Source organism: Leiobunum rupestre, chromosome 9, assembly GCF_980474605.1.
Source record: "Leiobunum rupestre chromosome 9, qqLeiRupe1.1.hap1, whole genome shotgun sequence".
NCBI lineage: Eukaryota > Metazoa > Arthropoda > Arachnida > Opiliones > Sclerosomatidae > Leiobunum > Leiobunum rupestre.
This window is the reverse complement of record NC_143392.1, coordinates 16,579,668-16,596,047: the sequence shown is the minus strand read 5'-3', so window position 1 is coordinate 16,596,047 and position 16,380 is coordinate 16,579,668. Positions and strand designations below refer to the sequence as shown.

At 38.4% G+C, this 16,380-nt stretch overlaps 1 long non-coding RNA gene across 2 annotated transcripts; it reads left to right on the top strand.

The window, feature by feature from the left end:
- The first annotated feature begins 7,304 nt into the window (after window positions 1–7,304).
- LOC149926701 (uncharacterized) lies at window positions 7,305–8,927 on the top strand. Of its 2 annotated transcripts, none has more exons than XR_016474046.1 (3): window positions 7,305–7,434; window positions 7,492–7,630; window positions 8,724–8,927. It is a non-coding gene; the product is annotated as an uncharacterized LOC149926701 (long non-coding RNA). The 2 variants fall into 2 exon arrangements; XR_016474044.1 differs by having other exon boundaries at window positions 7,306–7,422.
- Window positions 8,928–16,380: the final 7,453 nt, after the last annotated feature.

Below are 16,380 nucleotides of genomic sequence, written 5' to 3'. Positions count from 1 at the left end.
GGCCCTTAGTGAGTTTAGTGAAACGGTTTGGGCTTTTGTAAGGTTGTCCCGGTCACTTTGAAGGGGCGGGCTCCACACTTCGGATCGAAAGTTGATATAGGGCAAGACAAGGGAGTTGTACAAAGTACGTATCAGCCGTGGGGAGCGAAAGTGAAAAGAGCGACTCGTCAAGCCGGTGATAGAATTTAAGAATTTATCTTTTTTAAGCTTTTGTGCAGTGGTGACATATTAGAGATATACTCAGACTCGCGTTTTTGCAGTGCCGAATCAAGCTGTGCGCAGACATCGTTGGCTATTGTAACATATTTAATGAATATAATTAATTTTCCTTAAATTCGAATTTTATATTATTCATAATATTACTTTAAATTTCATTTATGGTCAATCAATCTTTAAATTTAGGTTTAGTTTAAGTATAGTCATATTTTTGTTATTGCAGGAAACGGATATTGGCTGGTTTTTCCCCAAACGCTGGTTCCCGCCAAAATGATTCCTAAGCCATTCTGTGGAAACAACCCAAACAATGCTATACGTAGCTCAGAGTGTCCTGGAAATTTTCCATCACTTTTTCAACCGGGCACCCAAACATGGTGCAACCGCTCGCTCCCCGCGTTCGAACTGAACAACGTGCAGAGAGAGAGAGAGAGAGACGCTCCTACTCCGACTTAAGGCAGTCAGTCCTTTTTCGTGGTCCAGAAACCTACGCGCTAAAAAGGCCTTCGTGGTCAAGAATGGTTTTATTATCGCGAGCTAAACAGTGGCCGTGATTTCGTTGTCTTCCCGGCTAGAGGTAGAACTACGTCGCCCAGCCGTCGGTTCTAGTAGTGGACTCTCCATTAAGATGTTCCATCCAGCGCTATTCCATCTGGAGTCACACCGAGCCTAGGAGCTGCACATTTTCAAGGACACATCGTCGACGCAACAAATTGGGAATGTGTACGCAGAGACCTTCTATCTAGAACGACGATAAAGTAGGGGGCTGTTTTCTAATTTTCAACGTCCATACATTTCTGCGCACATTTCCGGTACAATGTAAACAAACCGTTGCGTCATTTTAGATCGCCACGTGCAAGTTTCGGATCAATTTCCCAAAGGCTTAGGTAGTAAAGAGAGTATCCCTTGTACAATAATGGAAAAATCCAAAGAAAAGGAATTACATAACAGGCGCTTATGTTTAGATAATGGTTTAAATTTAACCCCGAAGCCCAAGGCAATTAAATCTAAGGCAAAATTTTAAAAACTAACTAATAAACATTTACTTAACTTTCCGAGAAAGAATTGAAAGATACTACCAAGCGGCCATTTTATTTGTTTACATTAGGTGGTTTTTTTTCGCTTGTCCGGGGACAAAAAGTGTAAACTTTTTACCCTAAAACGTTTTATTCGCCTGTTCTCGGGGTAAGATTTACCCTGTCCCGAATTTTGTTCGCTTGTTCCGGAGTATTAGGGTTACACTTTTTACTCCTCCTCGAAAGGAGGTGTAGAGGGAGTAATCTAGTTTTGTCGTCTGCTTAAATTTCGTTTCACGAAAATATGTAGGGAAACTTTTTATAAATAACCTTTAACCTTTAAATACTCCCTTTCTACTCCAACTCGTTTTTTTCGTCAAGACAGAATTGTAGTAAAATGACGTCATATGGCTACACTTTTTAACCTGCTCAAAAAACCCAGAACAGGCGAAAAAAACCACCTATTGGCTACGTTCAGTCATGGGCCAAATAATGATAAATCCAGGACATGACTCTATGCGAAAAACCCGTCCAATAGCGCTAACACCCGACCACTATTGCCCCCTATTGGGAAAAGCGCGCGATCGCGGACCTACGTCATTTTGGGGGCATTTTTTTTAGGGGCAGTTTTCAAAAATAATACACGTGGTCGTCGTAGTAAATATCCCGGAATATTTATTCACAGTTATCATATATAGTGTGGTTATAAATGTAAGTACTTATTTTTATACGTACTAAGTTCATAATTAGTATAATATATATAATTATATAATACTTTCCTAGAATGGTTAAAATTAATCTAAAACTGAGAGGCCAATATGGCAGGATATTTGAATAACAACCGCCACTTATTTCCGAATTCCGACTTAAGCACCACTAGATGGCGTTCGGGAAACCGGAAATTTCTGCTTGATTTTGCTCCCAATTTTTTTTTTATTTGCTCCTTTTCCCCACCTACTAAAATGGCCGCCTGTTACTTTTGGTGGACGACCGATTTAGTACGTGAGAAGGTACCAGAGTCATGTCCTGGATTTATCATTATTTGGCCCATGGTTCAGTGAAGCTCAACGGTCTCAACGTTGACAACTTTTTTCACTGAACGGTTTTTGTAATTTCCGGTTTTGACGTCACGTTGGCAACGTTAGCTCAACAAACTCAACGATTGAAAGAGCAGGTTTCTTCGTTGTCAAACGGAATCGTGACGTCACAGCACACGGGAAGGCTAGCTACGGACGACTCAGCAGACGATATTTAAAAAAAAATTACAACAATCGTAAAAAAAAGCGTTCAGCAATAGTTTCAACGGAGTTAACGCGGACGTAAGACCGTTAAGCTTCACTGAACGTAGCCATTGTACCGGATGATTTTCCTTCTGTCGTCTGCATTTTTTTTTCTTTTTTTATAAAAGTTTTGGACATTCTAGGTGAAAACATTTAACACGGGGTCCGCCATTTAGATTCTCGTCCTTCTAGATAGAAGGTCTCTGGTGTACGGTACCGTATAAACAATTACTAAGTCTAGATTGGGAACCAGCCAAAGTTAGATAAATCTATTTGTGCTAGTGTTTCAGTTAGTTTTAAAAACAATGATGTTAGGTTTTAGTTTAAGGTAGTGTTGCCAATTTTGAGTTGCAAACAAAATATTGTTTGACCATTGCCAGTTCTGCCTCTTTGTTATCTGTTTAATGCTGACACTTGTTATTTAATTGTATTCCAAATTCATCCCCTAGACAACTAATTGACTTTAAACTACCTCCCCTGATTTTTAAACTCAAATTCTTAAACTTTAATTCCAATATGTAATTATGTATATTATTTTTAAAAAAAGTGTCGCATTATTTAACATTAAACAAGTTGGCAAGCCAAAATATACCTCTCCTCGGAAGAGTTTTTAATTTTCAGTGAAGCGCAATTGTATCCGTGGTTCTGCGGTAGAGCGCTCACCTGTCGTGCAAGAGGGCTCGGGTTCGAATCCCGGCCGATTAAAAAATTAAACTACACCCAAAGACAAAAAGAGGGTGCTTTTGGAAAAACCTTTTCCCTGATTCTAAGAAACTGGGTACGCAGTGATTACCCTTTGCCCCGAAAATGCGAACGCGTTCGCAGACAGACCCACAGACAGACAGACAGACACGGTGGTTGTATAACCCCTCCTAGGGTACAGAGTCCCCTCGGAGAGGTAAAAATTCAAAACGCGTTGCATACCAATGGAAATCCGAATAGTAAGTTTTTAAATTTCTTCAAATTCGTTTAGGGTTTAGCTTTTTTTCCCTTTTCATAATGGACTAATCTACTTTTCCGCTAATTTTATCATCCTTTGCAATGTAGTCCATAAAGTGGTTCCTTTTAATTGATTTAGGAGTGCCTATCTAGTTTCCTTAACTTGGGTAGAACGTGATCTTCCCCCTTTACAACTAATATTGGTTATCGTATTACATGCATATAGAACAGTACTGTCTTCCGGGTTTTTAAGTTCTAATTATTTTTACACAATATCTAAAACACCATTAAAGGTTTAAACGATTCGGAGGGTTTCTGATTCGCTGAGGATGTTTTGATACGCATTCCATCTCTATGGGTTTGATTTTGATTGTTTCATTAGTTGTTTGGTTTTTTCTGTCTGGTTTGGTAGAAAATCCAGCCGTTGCATGTTTTGGGTATGGTCTGATTTTGACTAGTTTTCCTCATTACTGGAACTTGTGTTATTGATCTCAGTGGATGAATGTCTGAAACGCCATGGTGACGTTGATGCTTGAATGACTGTAAATGATGCTTTCGACGGTTGACTAGAAACTGCTTGCTCCTGGTTGATTATTTATAGCTGATTCCGATGGAGCACCTACTTTTTGGGATTTCTTCATCGGGCTGACTGGTACAGCAAACATTAAAGGATTTGGTGGTTAGCAAAGTCGGATCTCCGGTGAATTGTCTGGTTTACTTTAGTCAGATCACCTATTTCGCAACTTATTTAGATGACGTTTGATCTCTCCGTTATTGGTTTGAATTTCATACATCATTTTCCCATGTGTGTCTCGATTATTCCTTCCAATCATTTGGAACCCTTTCCGTAATTTCTAGCATATACAGATTTTCGTAGTTGATATTTGGTTCCTAGTGGAGTTGATTTATTTTCATCTGTTGGATTTTTAGGAATTTGCTGAATTTCCTTTGTGCCGTTTTTAAAGGGGTGGCACAGGTCTATTCGTGTTAAAATTTCACAACCTCCGAACATGATCTCGAAAGGAGATTTCCCATTTAGGCATGGCGCTCTCCTATGGTTTGTCAAAAATTCGGGCAATGCGGGCTTCCAGTTTGCCGGTTTTAAAGATGTCCAGTCCTTGCTCTATCATTGTGATGGCTTCGTTGGTCCCTCCTGAGATTTTTTACAAACTGGATTTGACCGTCCGGACGCTTCTCTCTGCTTGGCCATTGGAGGCCGGGTGATACGAAGCTGTAAGGATGTGGCGAATACCGTTATCCGTGACTAAAGCCTGGTTCACACGGGCAGTGTTTTCCTGGTTTTCTATATTTTCTAGTTTTACCGCCTTTTCCCGTGGTTCTGGCAGACTGGCACGCAGGAACACGACAGTACACACGGACAAAATTTGCCGGATTTTATCACAGCGAGCGCTGCCGGGGAACGAGGAAACGGATAACCTTTTTTTGAGGGGCGTTGGGCTCGACCAGTCAGCGAGCGTTATGCCGTCACGTGGTAGACGCAAAAATTCTTAAGCCTACTTTTAAAGACTTTCAAAGTTGCTCCTTATATCACGTGACAGCGAAACGCTCGCTGATTAGTCGAACTCAAAGAGCTTCAAAAACCGGGAAAATAAAGTAGAGATATTTAAACATTTTTTTCTCCGTTTTCTCGTTTACCGGCAGCGCTGATGAGGAAAAACCCGTTAAATTTTGTCCGTGTGTACAGTCGCTTTCCCGTGCGCCAGAACAACGGGGAAAGGTGGTAAAACGAGAAAATAGAGAAAATCAGGAAAACAGTGCTCGTGTGAACCAGCCTTAACACTTTTATAATTCCAAAACGAGCAATGTGTTTGGTCAAAAAGGATGCGACTGCTTCTGTGCTAGTTGTATTCGTAATTTCCACTTTTATCCATTTTGAGAAAATAGTATGAGTAAATATTTGCCTTCTACGGGCCCAGCGAAGTCTGCATGCGTTCTTGCCCACAGCTCTGGTGTCTTTTCCCAAAAAGTGTAATTTGATGATGGCAATGAAGCTTCTTGTTGGGAAGTAATACATGATTTTGCCAAATTACTTTAAGGAGAGAAACGGATGGCATCGATGGATCAGAACAGCAAGCTTGTTTAAAATTGGTCGCTGTTATTCCACCAGCATGAAATGTATTCCAAAGTTTGCTTTTTGATTGTAGTTTCGTATCGGTTGCAACATTGGACGCTTGTTCTGGGCTAAAACTAATATTTGACGTGTCACAATGGATACAAAAGCTCGGTGAATTTAAAACTTAATTTGTCCTCTTCAAAAAGCTCCGGCAATACTGGTGGGTACTTAGAACTTAAACATTGAGGACGAATTCATCCTAATATTTAGGCAGAATACTGAAAATCGCAGATTTCTTATTTCGATTGGAACACCCTTCACACCAACTGTCAAACTCATCATCGCTAATTTCCGATACTTCTTTCTGTTTTCGTTCATCTGACTTTTGGTTTTGCAAATAATTTGTTTCAACGTTGCGCGCCTGATCAAATTTGATTTTCTTGGATCTTGAAATAGTTAGATCAGGTTTAGACACTTCATAACACGAGACAGTTTTTGTTACGGGAACCACCCATTTAGCTTTTACCCCAGTTCAACTCACAGTTTCGCAGTATCGGATAGAGTATTCGATATAAAATAATAAAGCAGAAATATATATATATATATATATATATATAAATATATATATATATATATATATATATATATATATATATATATATATATATATATATATATATATATATATATATATATATATATATATATATATATATATATATATACAGGGTGTCCACTAAAAACCGATCCAGGGCGAATATCTCAGAAACTGTTTTCTCTAGGAATTTAAAATTTTTGTGTTAATTAGCACGTGCAGGGGGCCAAAGAAGAATGATAACCGCGATGACCTTGAACCCTGTCTTCAAGGTCATTCAAAAACTATCTCGAGAACCGTAAGTGTTAGAAGGTTGGTTCCAATTAGAAAAGTGTTCCCCGTCACTTTGTATGCCTACATAGCGTGAACATGATTGAATTCGACCAATAGTATGTCGAGAAAATGTTTACCAAAATCACATAGGTCGTAAAAAGGAAAATTGCAAGACAGTGCTAATAACTCCAAAACAGTGCTACAATATCGAAATTTGCTAAACAATCGCATCATGGTAGGATATTTTCCAATTAGAAATTATAATTTAAAGTTATTAATACATAAAATGTGACGAAGAACAACTTTCTAATTGGAATTTTTGATCTAAACCTAATGGTTCTCGAGATAATTTTAGTATGACCTTGAAGACATGGTTCAAGGTCATACAATTTTCCAAATATTAAAATCTCCTACCATGATTCGATTGTCTAGCCAATTTCGATAATGTAGCACGAGTTGTTTTGGAGTTATTAGCGCTGTCTTGCAATTTTCCCTTTTACGACCTTTGTGATTTTGGTAAACATTTTCTCGACTTACTATTGGTCGAATTCGATCATGTTCACGCTATGTAGTCAAAAAACGTGACGGGGAACACTTTTCTAATTGGAACCAACTTTCTAACACTTACGGTTCTCGAGATAGTTTTTGGGTGACCTTGAAGACATGGTTCAAGGTCATCGAGGTTATCATTCTTCTTTAGCCCCCTGCACGTGCTACGTAACATAAAAAAAAATTCCTAGAGAAAACGGTTTCTTAGATATTCGCCCTGGATCGTTTTTAGTGGACACCCTGTATAACCGTATACGCTGAAGTGTGTCACGTGCCAGAGTTTTAAATTCCAAAAGTTGCGTCACAGAAAGCTTAGAGAGCTCTGACTGAACCAGCAGGTGACTCACTATTGCGTAGTATTGTGGCGTTATTTCCCGTGAAATCAAATAACCTTAAACAGCTGCTGGCTTTCCCCGCCTTCAAATGCAAGTTCGAGGAACATAAGCCACGTATTTAGTTTCCTCTACAACGCCACGCTCCTAAGTATAACAATCGGTTGGTCTACTATGGTTCTTCGTTTACAACCTTTTCCGATGACTTTTTCTTTTGTAGTAAGTCAAACTGTGAAAGATGATGAAGATATTGCTTTGCGTATATTTAGTCGGGGCGTTAATAGGCGCATCGGACCAATCTAATGACGACTGTAAACCTGGAAATTACATCGCCGAAAATGATTTTCGACAAATAAAAAGTAAATATCCCAAATTTATTAACTATTTACGAATAGACTGGAATTTAATGGTTATTATATTTAACGCTATGGATAATTATTTGTAAGGCTATTGGTAATTATCTTTACGGCTAGTGGTAATTATCTTTACGGCTAGTGGTAATTATCTTTACGGCTAGTGGTAATTATCTTTACGGCTAGTGGTAATTATCTTTACGGCTAGTGGTAATTATCTTTACGGCTAGTGGTAATTATCTTTATGGCTAGTGGTAATTATCTTTATGGCTAGTGCTAATTATCTTTATGGCTAGTGGTAATTATTTTTATGGCTAGTGGTAATTATCTTTATGGCTAGTGGTAATTATCTTTACGGCTGGTGGTAATTATCTTTAGAACTAGTAATTATCTTTAAGGCTAGTGGTAATTATCTTTATGGCTTGTGGTATTATCTTTAGAACTAGTAATTATCTTTATGGCTAGTGGTAATTATCTTTAGAACTAGTAATTATCTTTACGGCTAGTGGTAATTATCTTTAGAACTAGTAATTATCTTTACGGCTAGTGGTAATTATCTTTATGGCTAGTGGTAATTATCTTTAGAACTAGTAATTATCTTTAAGGCTAGTGGTAATTATCTTCAAATTAATCGCAACTAGTAAAATGAAAATCGTAATGGGTGTTAGATTTTAGTAGACATTTACCTTTTATGAATTATATTTGAATGGTTTCAAAATATGTATTTATTATTAAATTGTTTATTGAAAGGTTTTCCTCCAAAATTATAAAACCAAATATTAAGATTGATTGGTCGTATTACTCTTTTCAATACAGGTACTGATTAAATAATAATTACTTACACCCGAAAAAATTCTGATTTGAAAGCTACTTTCTAATATTAAAATATTCTTAAAATAAATAATTGTCTCGAAAGGGAGGAAAATAAAGCCTGATATTATTTAGAGAGTTGCAAACTGGTCTATTTCGAAAGAAGTAGAAATAATTTTAACCCAAAAGTACAAATTATCAAACTTAAAGAACAAATGGTCAATTCGGAATAAACACCATGAAAATACGGCTTGCAAACTGTATATTTAAAAATTGTTCATTTCAATAGATAAGAGCTGTCCCATGTTTAAATGCTCGTCAAAGTTTTGCACGGATCCATCCAAAATTAAGAAATCTTCGTGTCAATCTGAAGAAGACTGCCGCATAGACCTTGTCAAATGCCCCGGAAGCAAAACATACCAGTGTTGCTCCGTTTGCTGCCAAAATAAATGTGTTGAAAAACCATAGTTACAATTAAATATTTCATAATTTTTCTTTAAAATATAATTTATCTTAACTCAAAAATAATATTATTCCATGGCTTCGATTTGAACTCGGGTCAACACTGAAATGATGGGTCTTAACTATTTCCATCTTCCTACTTAACAAGTCGGCCCAGGCCGTTATATTAGTTCCACATCGGTGTATTCGGGTGGGCAAACCCATACACCCTTAGTCGGAGGGGGCGGAAATTAACGGCACTGCGTGCGCGTCAAAGAGTCTCTCGAATGAGACCAACTTGTTTTTTTTTTTATCACTCTCCCTTTAAGGGGGCTGGTCGGAGGGGGCGGAAAAAAGAGAGACCAAAGTTTAATTCAAACTTCCCGCCAAACTAACTGCTGGATAAAATATTCAAAAAAAAAAAAAAAAACGCGCTGAAACTTTCGGACAAGAGCGACATCTCTGGACCAACTATACAAACTATAAAAGTGTTCAATTCTAAAGGCTGGTTCACACCAAGGTTGGTAGAACTGCTGCTCAGCCGCACTATTGGGTTCACACGGGCAGTGTTTTCCTGATTTTCTCTATTTTCTCGTTTTACCACCTTTTCCCGTTGTTCTGGCGCGCGGGAAAACGACTGTACACACGGACAAAATTTAACGGATTTTTCCGCCGTCAGCGCTGCCGGTAAACGAGAAAACCGAGAAAAAAATGTTGAAATATCTCAACTTTATTTTCCCTGTTTTTGAAGCTCTTTGATTTCGACTAATCAGCGAGTGTTTCGCTGTCACGTGATATAAGGAGCGATTTTGAAAGTCTAAAGTAGGCTTAAGAATTTTTGCGTCTACCACGTGACGGTATAACGCTCGTTGACTGGTCGAGAAATCTCGGTTCGAATCCCGGTATCGCCAATTTTTGAAATTAATTACCGTGTAGTCGCTTTCCACGACGCTGATGCCAAACAACACTTAACGACATTCCGCTCATATATCAATAGTCCCACTTCGATATATCTTGATATCAAAAAAGCTTTTGATCAAGTTCCTCTTCATACATTATATCGACGGCTTTGGTCTGCAGGAATAACCGGAGAGGTGCTAACGTGGTTAATGGCGTTTCTCTGAGATCGCACACAACGCGTTGTCATACGTGGTCAGTGCCGTATTTCCGCCTAGGCCAACCTAGGCCGTGGCCTAGGGGCCCTCCATTGACCGTAATTACTGTACTCGAAGGCATAAATCTATAATAGAGTAATGGCACTGTGACGTCCTAGTACGTCACCCATGCTCTTTCCTATAGATAAAAAATTTGCGACCAAAATGGCGGCCATGGCCAAAGCTACGGAGTGCTACTACTCTATATCAATCGTAATTTATATTGGAGAGATTGAAATTCCTAGGTAGAAGATTTTAATTTAAAATTACGAAAATTTCTGCCTGGCAGTTTACGGACGCAGCCTTAAATCGCAATGTTGCATAATTACCGCATATTTAGTCGACGATTGTTAAGAGCTTTTATTTAGTAATATAACCGTAGAGCTCATACTTCTACGCTGAATCAGGGAAATTCAGGCACAGCCTAGTTCCAGGGATGAGAGTAAATGCAGCGAGTGAAAAGGGGGCCCAGACTCCTTATCTGCCTATGGGCCCAGGATCTATAAGTCCGGCCCTGTACGTGGTTCCAGTTCTACTTCCTGCGCAGTTTCCAGCGGTGTGTCCCAAGGGTCCGTGTTGGCTCCCTTGTTGTTCGCAATTTATATTAACGATCTACCATCTACCGTCTTAAACTCTTTTGCCAGCCTGTTTGCTGATGATACTAAACTCATTAAAGCTCTGGTATATCTGACCTCTTCTACCGAACTGCAACAAGATCTCTTCCGTGTGGAGGCTTTGGCTGCTGAGTCTGGTCTCGGATTCAACACATCGAAATCCAATGTTCTTCACCTCAGACTACATCGCACCACAAGCAGCATTTTTGCACTCGCACTGTCCCACTCTGGAATCAGCTCCCACAGTCAACGGTGTCTCTCAAAATTAAACCACTCTTCCTTAACAACCTTCGCACCCTCTGAGCGCCTATAAGCAGCCTCTGGCAGCTTTGGTGCATATAATATAGAAGAAAAAGAAGGCTTAGTTTATCTTTTCGGTGTTGTAGTCGCAAGCCAGATTTCCCGCACGGTACTGACGAGTCCCAAATAGGACGAAACCGGTCTAGAAGATCTATTTGATCCGAGTTTCGCGTCTTTTTGTTTTTTCGAAGTTTGAAACGCGCATAGCGCCCTTTGTACCACCACTGGACGGGCGAAAAAGAAGAAATCAGATGATAATATCGGCACCTGGTAGAGATAAATTGAAGCTTCTTCCTTCCCCCTTTCTCTCTCTACGCACCTCTCTCTTACCAGAGCAGCTGACATCATGCATTACGGGACGCGTTACGTTTCTATTTTCCGCCACCGGGTGGATTTAGCGCAGTACTTTCGACAGTCGTTAGCTTGAACCAACACTGTCTTTCGATTCAAACTTATGGTTGATAGGCTTATGGTACGAGCTATTTGTAAGTTTTTCGATTTCTTCAAATTTGTTTAGGGTTTAGCTTTATGTTCCCTTTTCATAATGGACTAATCTACTTTTTCGTTAATTTTATCACTCTTAATTCAGTCTTCCTGTGAGGCAGACCTTTGTAACTCTCGTTTAGTAACTTTTAAGTATTAATAAACTAGTAGATTAATTAATTATGCGTGATTAATAACCATAAGTCAAACACTACAGTGGTGAATTGTGCACAAGTGATTGGCCTGTGTTGCAAACGCATTCCAATGCACTTGGCATAATTTGGCAGTTATTACACTTACACCTAGTATTGTTATACTATGAAATAAATTTACAAGATGAAACAATTTTAAGTAAATAATTGCCATGAGTTATCTATGAACCTATCTTCTAGGTTTAAATCATCAACTGATGATTTGTCATTAATTTCATCATTATCGCTCTCCGAAGACTTCAGGTTCAAATTAATAAGGCTCCACAATATTAGCCATTTTATTCTAAAATGAGCCTAAAGCCTAGTTCCCACTTGACGAAATATTTCGCCGAATTAATTTTTCACGTAGCGAAAAAAAGCACGATATTTTTAATCGCTAGGGGGTTGGTTCTCATTTGGCGCGAATATTTAAAAACGCCAAGCTAGAATTTCAATAAAATAAATTTAATTTTACTTAATATCTTATTGGTTTTATCAATATATGATAAATTTTTCACCAAAAATCAAAAACGTTTTTGGATTTGAGAGATATTGCTAAAAAGACACAAACATGGATAACCTTATTCAAGAAATGAGGAATTGTGACCGAGAAAGTTTTTTCAAGTGAGTAAATTGAAATAAACAATATTTGACAGATTAAGAAATTAAAATTTCATTTGCTTTGTAGGTTCTTTCGATAGAGTCCACAACGATACGATCATATGTAACATAATTACTCATAAGTATGCCACTAGCTTTATTTCTTCACTAACGTTTGTTTCACATATATTGCGTCATCCGTACCCTAAGTAATATTTGACGTCATATTTGATGTCATATTTGACGTCATCGAATCTCAAATGCCGATTATGCCGTCGTATAATTAACTCAACGTCTGATAAACCGACGCTCATTATTTTAGTAAACAAACCGGTTTGAACAACCAAGAATTAGGAGCTAAAATAAACTACAATATAGTGACAAGTTCTGTTAATGTAATTAATTTGCAAATTAATGAATTTCTCGGAGACTCACGTTCTAAAATAAATTTGCATTGTCAATTAAAAAAAGCAGGAAAAATAGTTGAAATTCAGGTTGAGCTTTTCTGGCGCATCTACAAGGTTGGAGTCTTTGCAGATTCTTTTGAGTCTAGGCTTGGTATGGACGCTGGTGGAATATCCTACTTCGACGACTTGTTCCATTTTCGGAAAGCGATCACTTCCCAGGTAGCACAAACACGGGTTAAACACGAGTAATATGATAGTGCGGTACACGTGTGGAGTTCACGTGGGAAAAACGGCGAGCCTGTCACCCTCAAACACGTGATTCAGCATGATTTGATAACGTTTTTCGCATGTGTGCATACACCGACCGTCCACGTGTATATACACCGACCGTCCACGTGTGCATAAACCAACCGTCCACGTGTATATTCATCAATCGCTACGTGTGTAAATAAGTACCATGCACGTGTTTAAACACGAATCGTTCACGTGATCATATACTGATCGTCCACGTGTTTTAACACCTGTTATTTAAGTTAAGGGCACCATTCAATACACGTGTTCGAGCACATAATTTGTTGCTGTATAACACCTTTAATTCTACGTGTTCAAACACCGTAGTAACATTAAACGAACATCGAACTTCCATTCTTTAACCCTAGTAATTCTCCAACATTCATAAATGAAAATATTGCATTATGGTTAATTAAAAACACCCACAACTTTTTCATTTTAAATTTTTTTAACATACCCGCCTAAAATTAAATATTAAACACGATTAATAAATTTTATGTCCAATATTATGTATAAACTTTCGAATAAAACAATATTTTCAAATATTTTTTAATGAAATGAATCTTTCAATAAAAAAGCAATATGAACTAAAGTCAAAATTTATAGGTCAGAGTTTCCAAAAAAGAGACCGGTTAAGCCCTTTTGGGGCTCATCAGTGCTGTGTAGGAACTCTGGCTATCCTTGGAAATCTGCCGATATCAGTATAACTAATAAACAATCAGAGTGCCCTATAAGTGAGAAATCCATTGCAACTTATAGTGAAATTCTTCACCAATGATTGCATGGCGGTCGCTATTCAGCAGACATCTTTTACGCTCGGGCTTCCGTTGAATTCCAACTTTAAGATATTTATATCAAAGGTCAAAAAATTTAGGCCAGAGATTCCAACAGTAGACAAGAACAAGACGTACGACGGTCAGAATACACACAATCCTTCTAATGTGTTAAGTTTAATTGAGCTTTTCACAGCAACTTGCAACGCCGGTATCACAACCAAAATATATCCACGGTCACACATATATACATATTTACACTTATTTGTTACTTCTAATCATACTTTGAAAGCATCGAAGATTCCTTCGATCAGTATCACTCTTATATTTTATTTCTGATCACACTTATTTGTTACTACTAGTCAGCCGTTTAGTGTCACACTTATTTCTTCTGGTTATACGACAAAAACTAGTTCGATCAGTTTCATACTTATTTGTTACTTCTGGTCACACTTATTTGTTACGTTGAGTGTCACACTTATTACTTCTGGTCATACCTCGAAGACTAGGTCGATCAGTGTCATACCTTCAGGCCACATGTAAATTAACACCAAAAAACCATCGTGAGTTAAAAACCTTTAAAACACGCGGAGATCACGTGTGAAATTACACGAACTGTATTTCGTGAGCTATTAACCCTAAATTCCACGTTTTCAACACGTGTGCAATTTTCAAACACGTATAATCCACGAAAAATACGAAAATTCCACTATAAATACACGTGATTTTGTTGCCTGGGTTATTGGTCATTTTCCCCAACCTTTTATTTTTCTAAATTACTCATAATTTAATATCATCCACACAAACCGAGCGAGTTTATAAATTGAAATAAAGCTACATTGGGCCATGGTTAATCCATGATTGGGCTGACTAAAATTCCGACGCAAAAAAATTCCTTCTCAATTTAGAGGTTTTTCATTGGCTTAAATAAATATGTTAGTAGCCAATACGATGAATAAAAAGGTTGAAATCTAACGTAGTCCACTGGTTCGTGGTGAAACAAACCGTTAGTGAAGATTTTTGAACGGAATAAAGGTACAGTGGCATACTTATGAGTAATTATGTTACATATGATACGATGTATTACCATAAGTTTATCATTATCTCTAAGTATACAAATTCCGGGTCTCGGTCGGGTATCTTAGTCTGAGTTTCGTGACGTCAGAGCTTGTATAGAGAGCAAACTCCAGAGATAAATTTTTGGAAAATATTTTGGCGGAGGCGCCACCGAGTGGTCAAGACGGCAACTACAGGGGCGTTTATTGAACAAAACTCTACCCTTGGATCTGAAACTGACCTTGAACAAATATGGTATAGGTTTTGGGGGGGGGGGGGGGATTCTAGGAGCCAAACCCCAAACGTGCCATAAGAGATGTAAGAAACGTTAGATTCGGCAGTATCAATTCAGAGTGAAGTTGAGGTGATACACAGTATAGGGCGGTTGTAAAGGGCTGCCAGACCGACCCCGACAAAGACTCTACTCATAGGTAGCATAGCGTTTTGTCTACTTAGAGATAATGATCCACTTATGGTATTACTAAATTTAGTGAGAAGTAGGATTGAGAAGAAAAATAGCAGATTTCGAAAAGCTATTTCTGCAAACGATGCGGCTCTTACGTTTCGGGATGTGCCGTCAGAGACCTTCAATCTCTGATTGGCTGAAATGTTATTTCTCTAAGACGCCAGCGAAAAATTTACAGCGCGAAAACTGCCTTTTTCACCAAGTGGGAACTACATGTAGGCTTTAAAAGATGAAAATCAATTTAATATTTAAATAATAAAAATAAATAGTATTCCCAACTCAATGGTTAGGTCTTCCCGCTTTTTCGAGCCTCTCTGATGTCACGTCGTTAATGGGCACGCATACTTCCGTTTCTCGACTTGGCCGCCAATTTTGAGAATTATCATGGAGCTTCTATGCAGCGGTAAATGATATGCAGTGCCTCTCGTGGCGAGCTCGCGCGTAACCTTTTTAAACCTTTTTTCCCCGCCCCATTGAAATTAATGTAAAGTTGGCGATAATTAAACGTTAATTAACCTACCAAATGATATAAGAAATATTCCACTGGAGGAGTCCGCCTCGAACTTTCGTCCGAGTCGGTTCTTTTTTCCTTCGCTGCGTGTTTTCGGTTCGCCCCCTTCTCGGGTTCGTTTAATCTTTTGCGCAGTTGTGTGTTTCCATTCCCAATTAGGGCAAGTTTTTCTCTTCAGGCTTAGGCCGTTCTTATTCTCTATTCCCTGCATCGAGTCACGGCCGGTGCAAGAAGATAACTGGTATTTGTTTGTTTTAATTGACGGTAAAATAAATTCCAACGGCTTCCCAGCCTCTGAAGGGTTTTTGAATTAGGGGTACGAAAAAAGGGGAAACGTTTCGTGACAGCATGTCTGCCAGCCTCTCCGCTTCGCGACTTTAATTGTCACTGAAATCATTTCAACCGTTTATCACGTCATTACGATTGATCTCAGTTAATAATTTGTATTTTAATTTAAAGAATTCAAGTTATAGGTAAATTTACAGTTAAACAACCATTTTGTCTAGCTTTTATTCCCGAAATATAACGGTCAGTTTACTTAGATGGCGCCACGTGCTCTACGAAGAATCACGATTTAGATATTTGTTACTCGGCGAAAGTTAAAAATTGGCCTCTGCGCATGCTCCAATACCAACCAATCCGGTGTTCCCTCCCTGGCT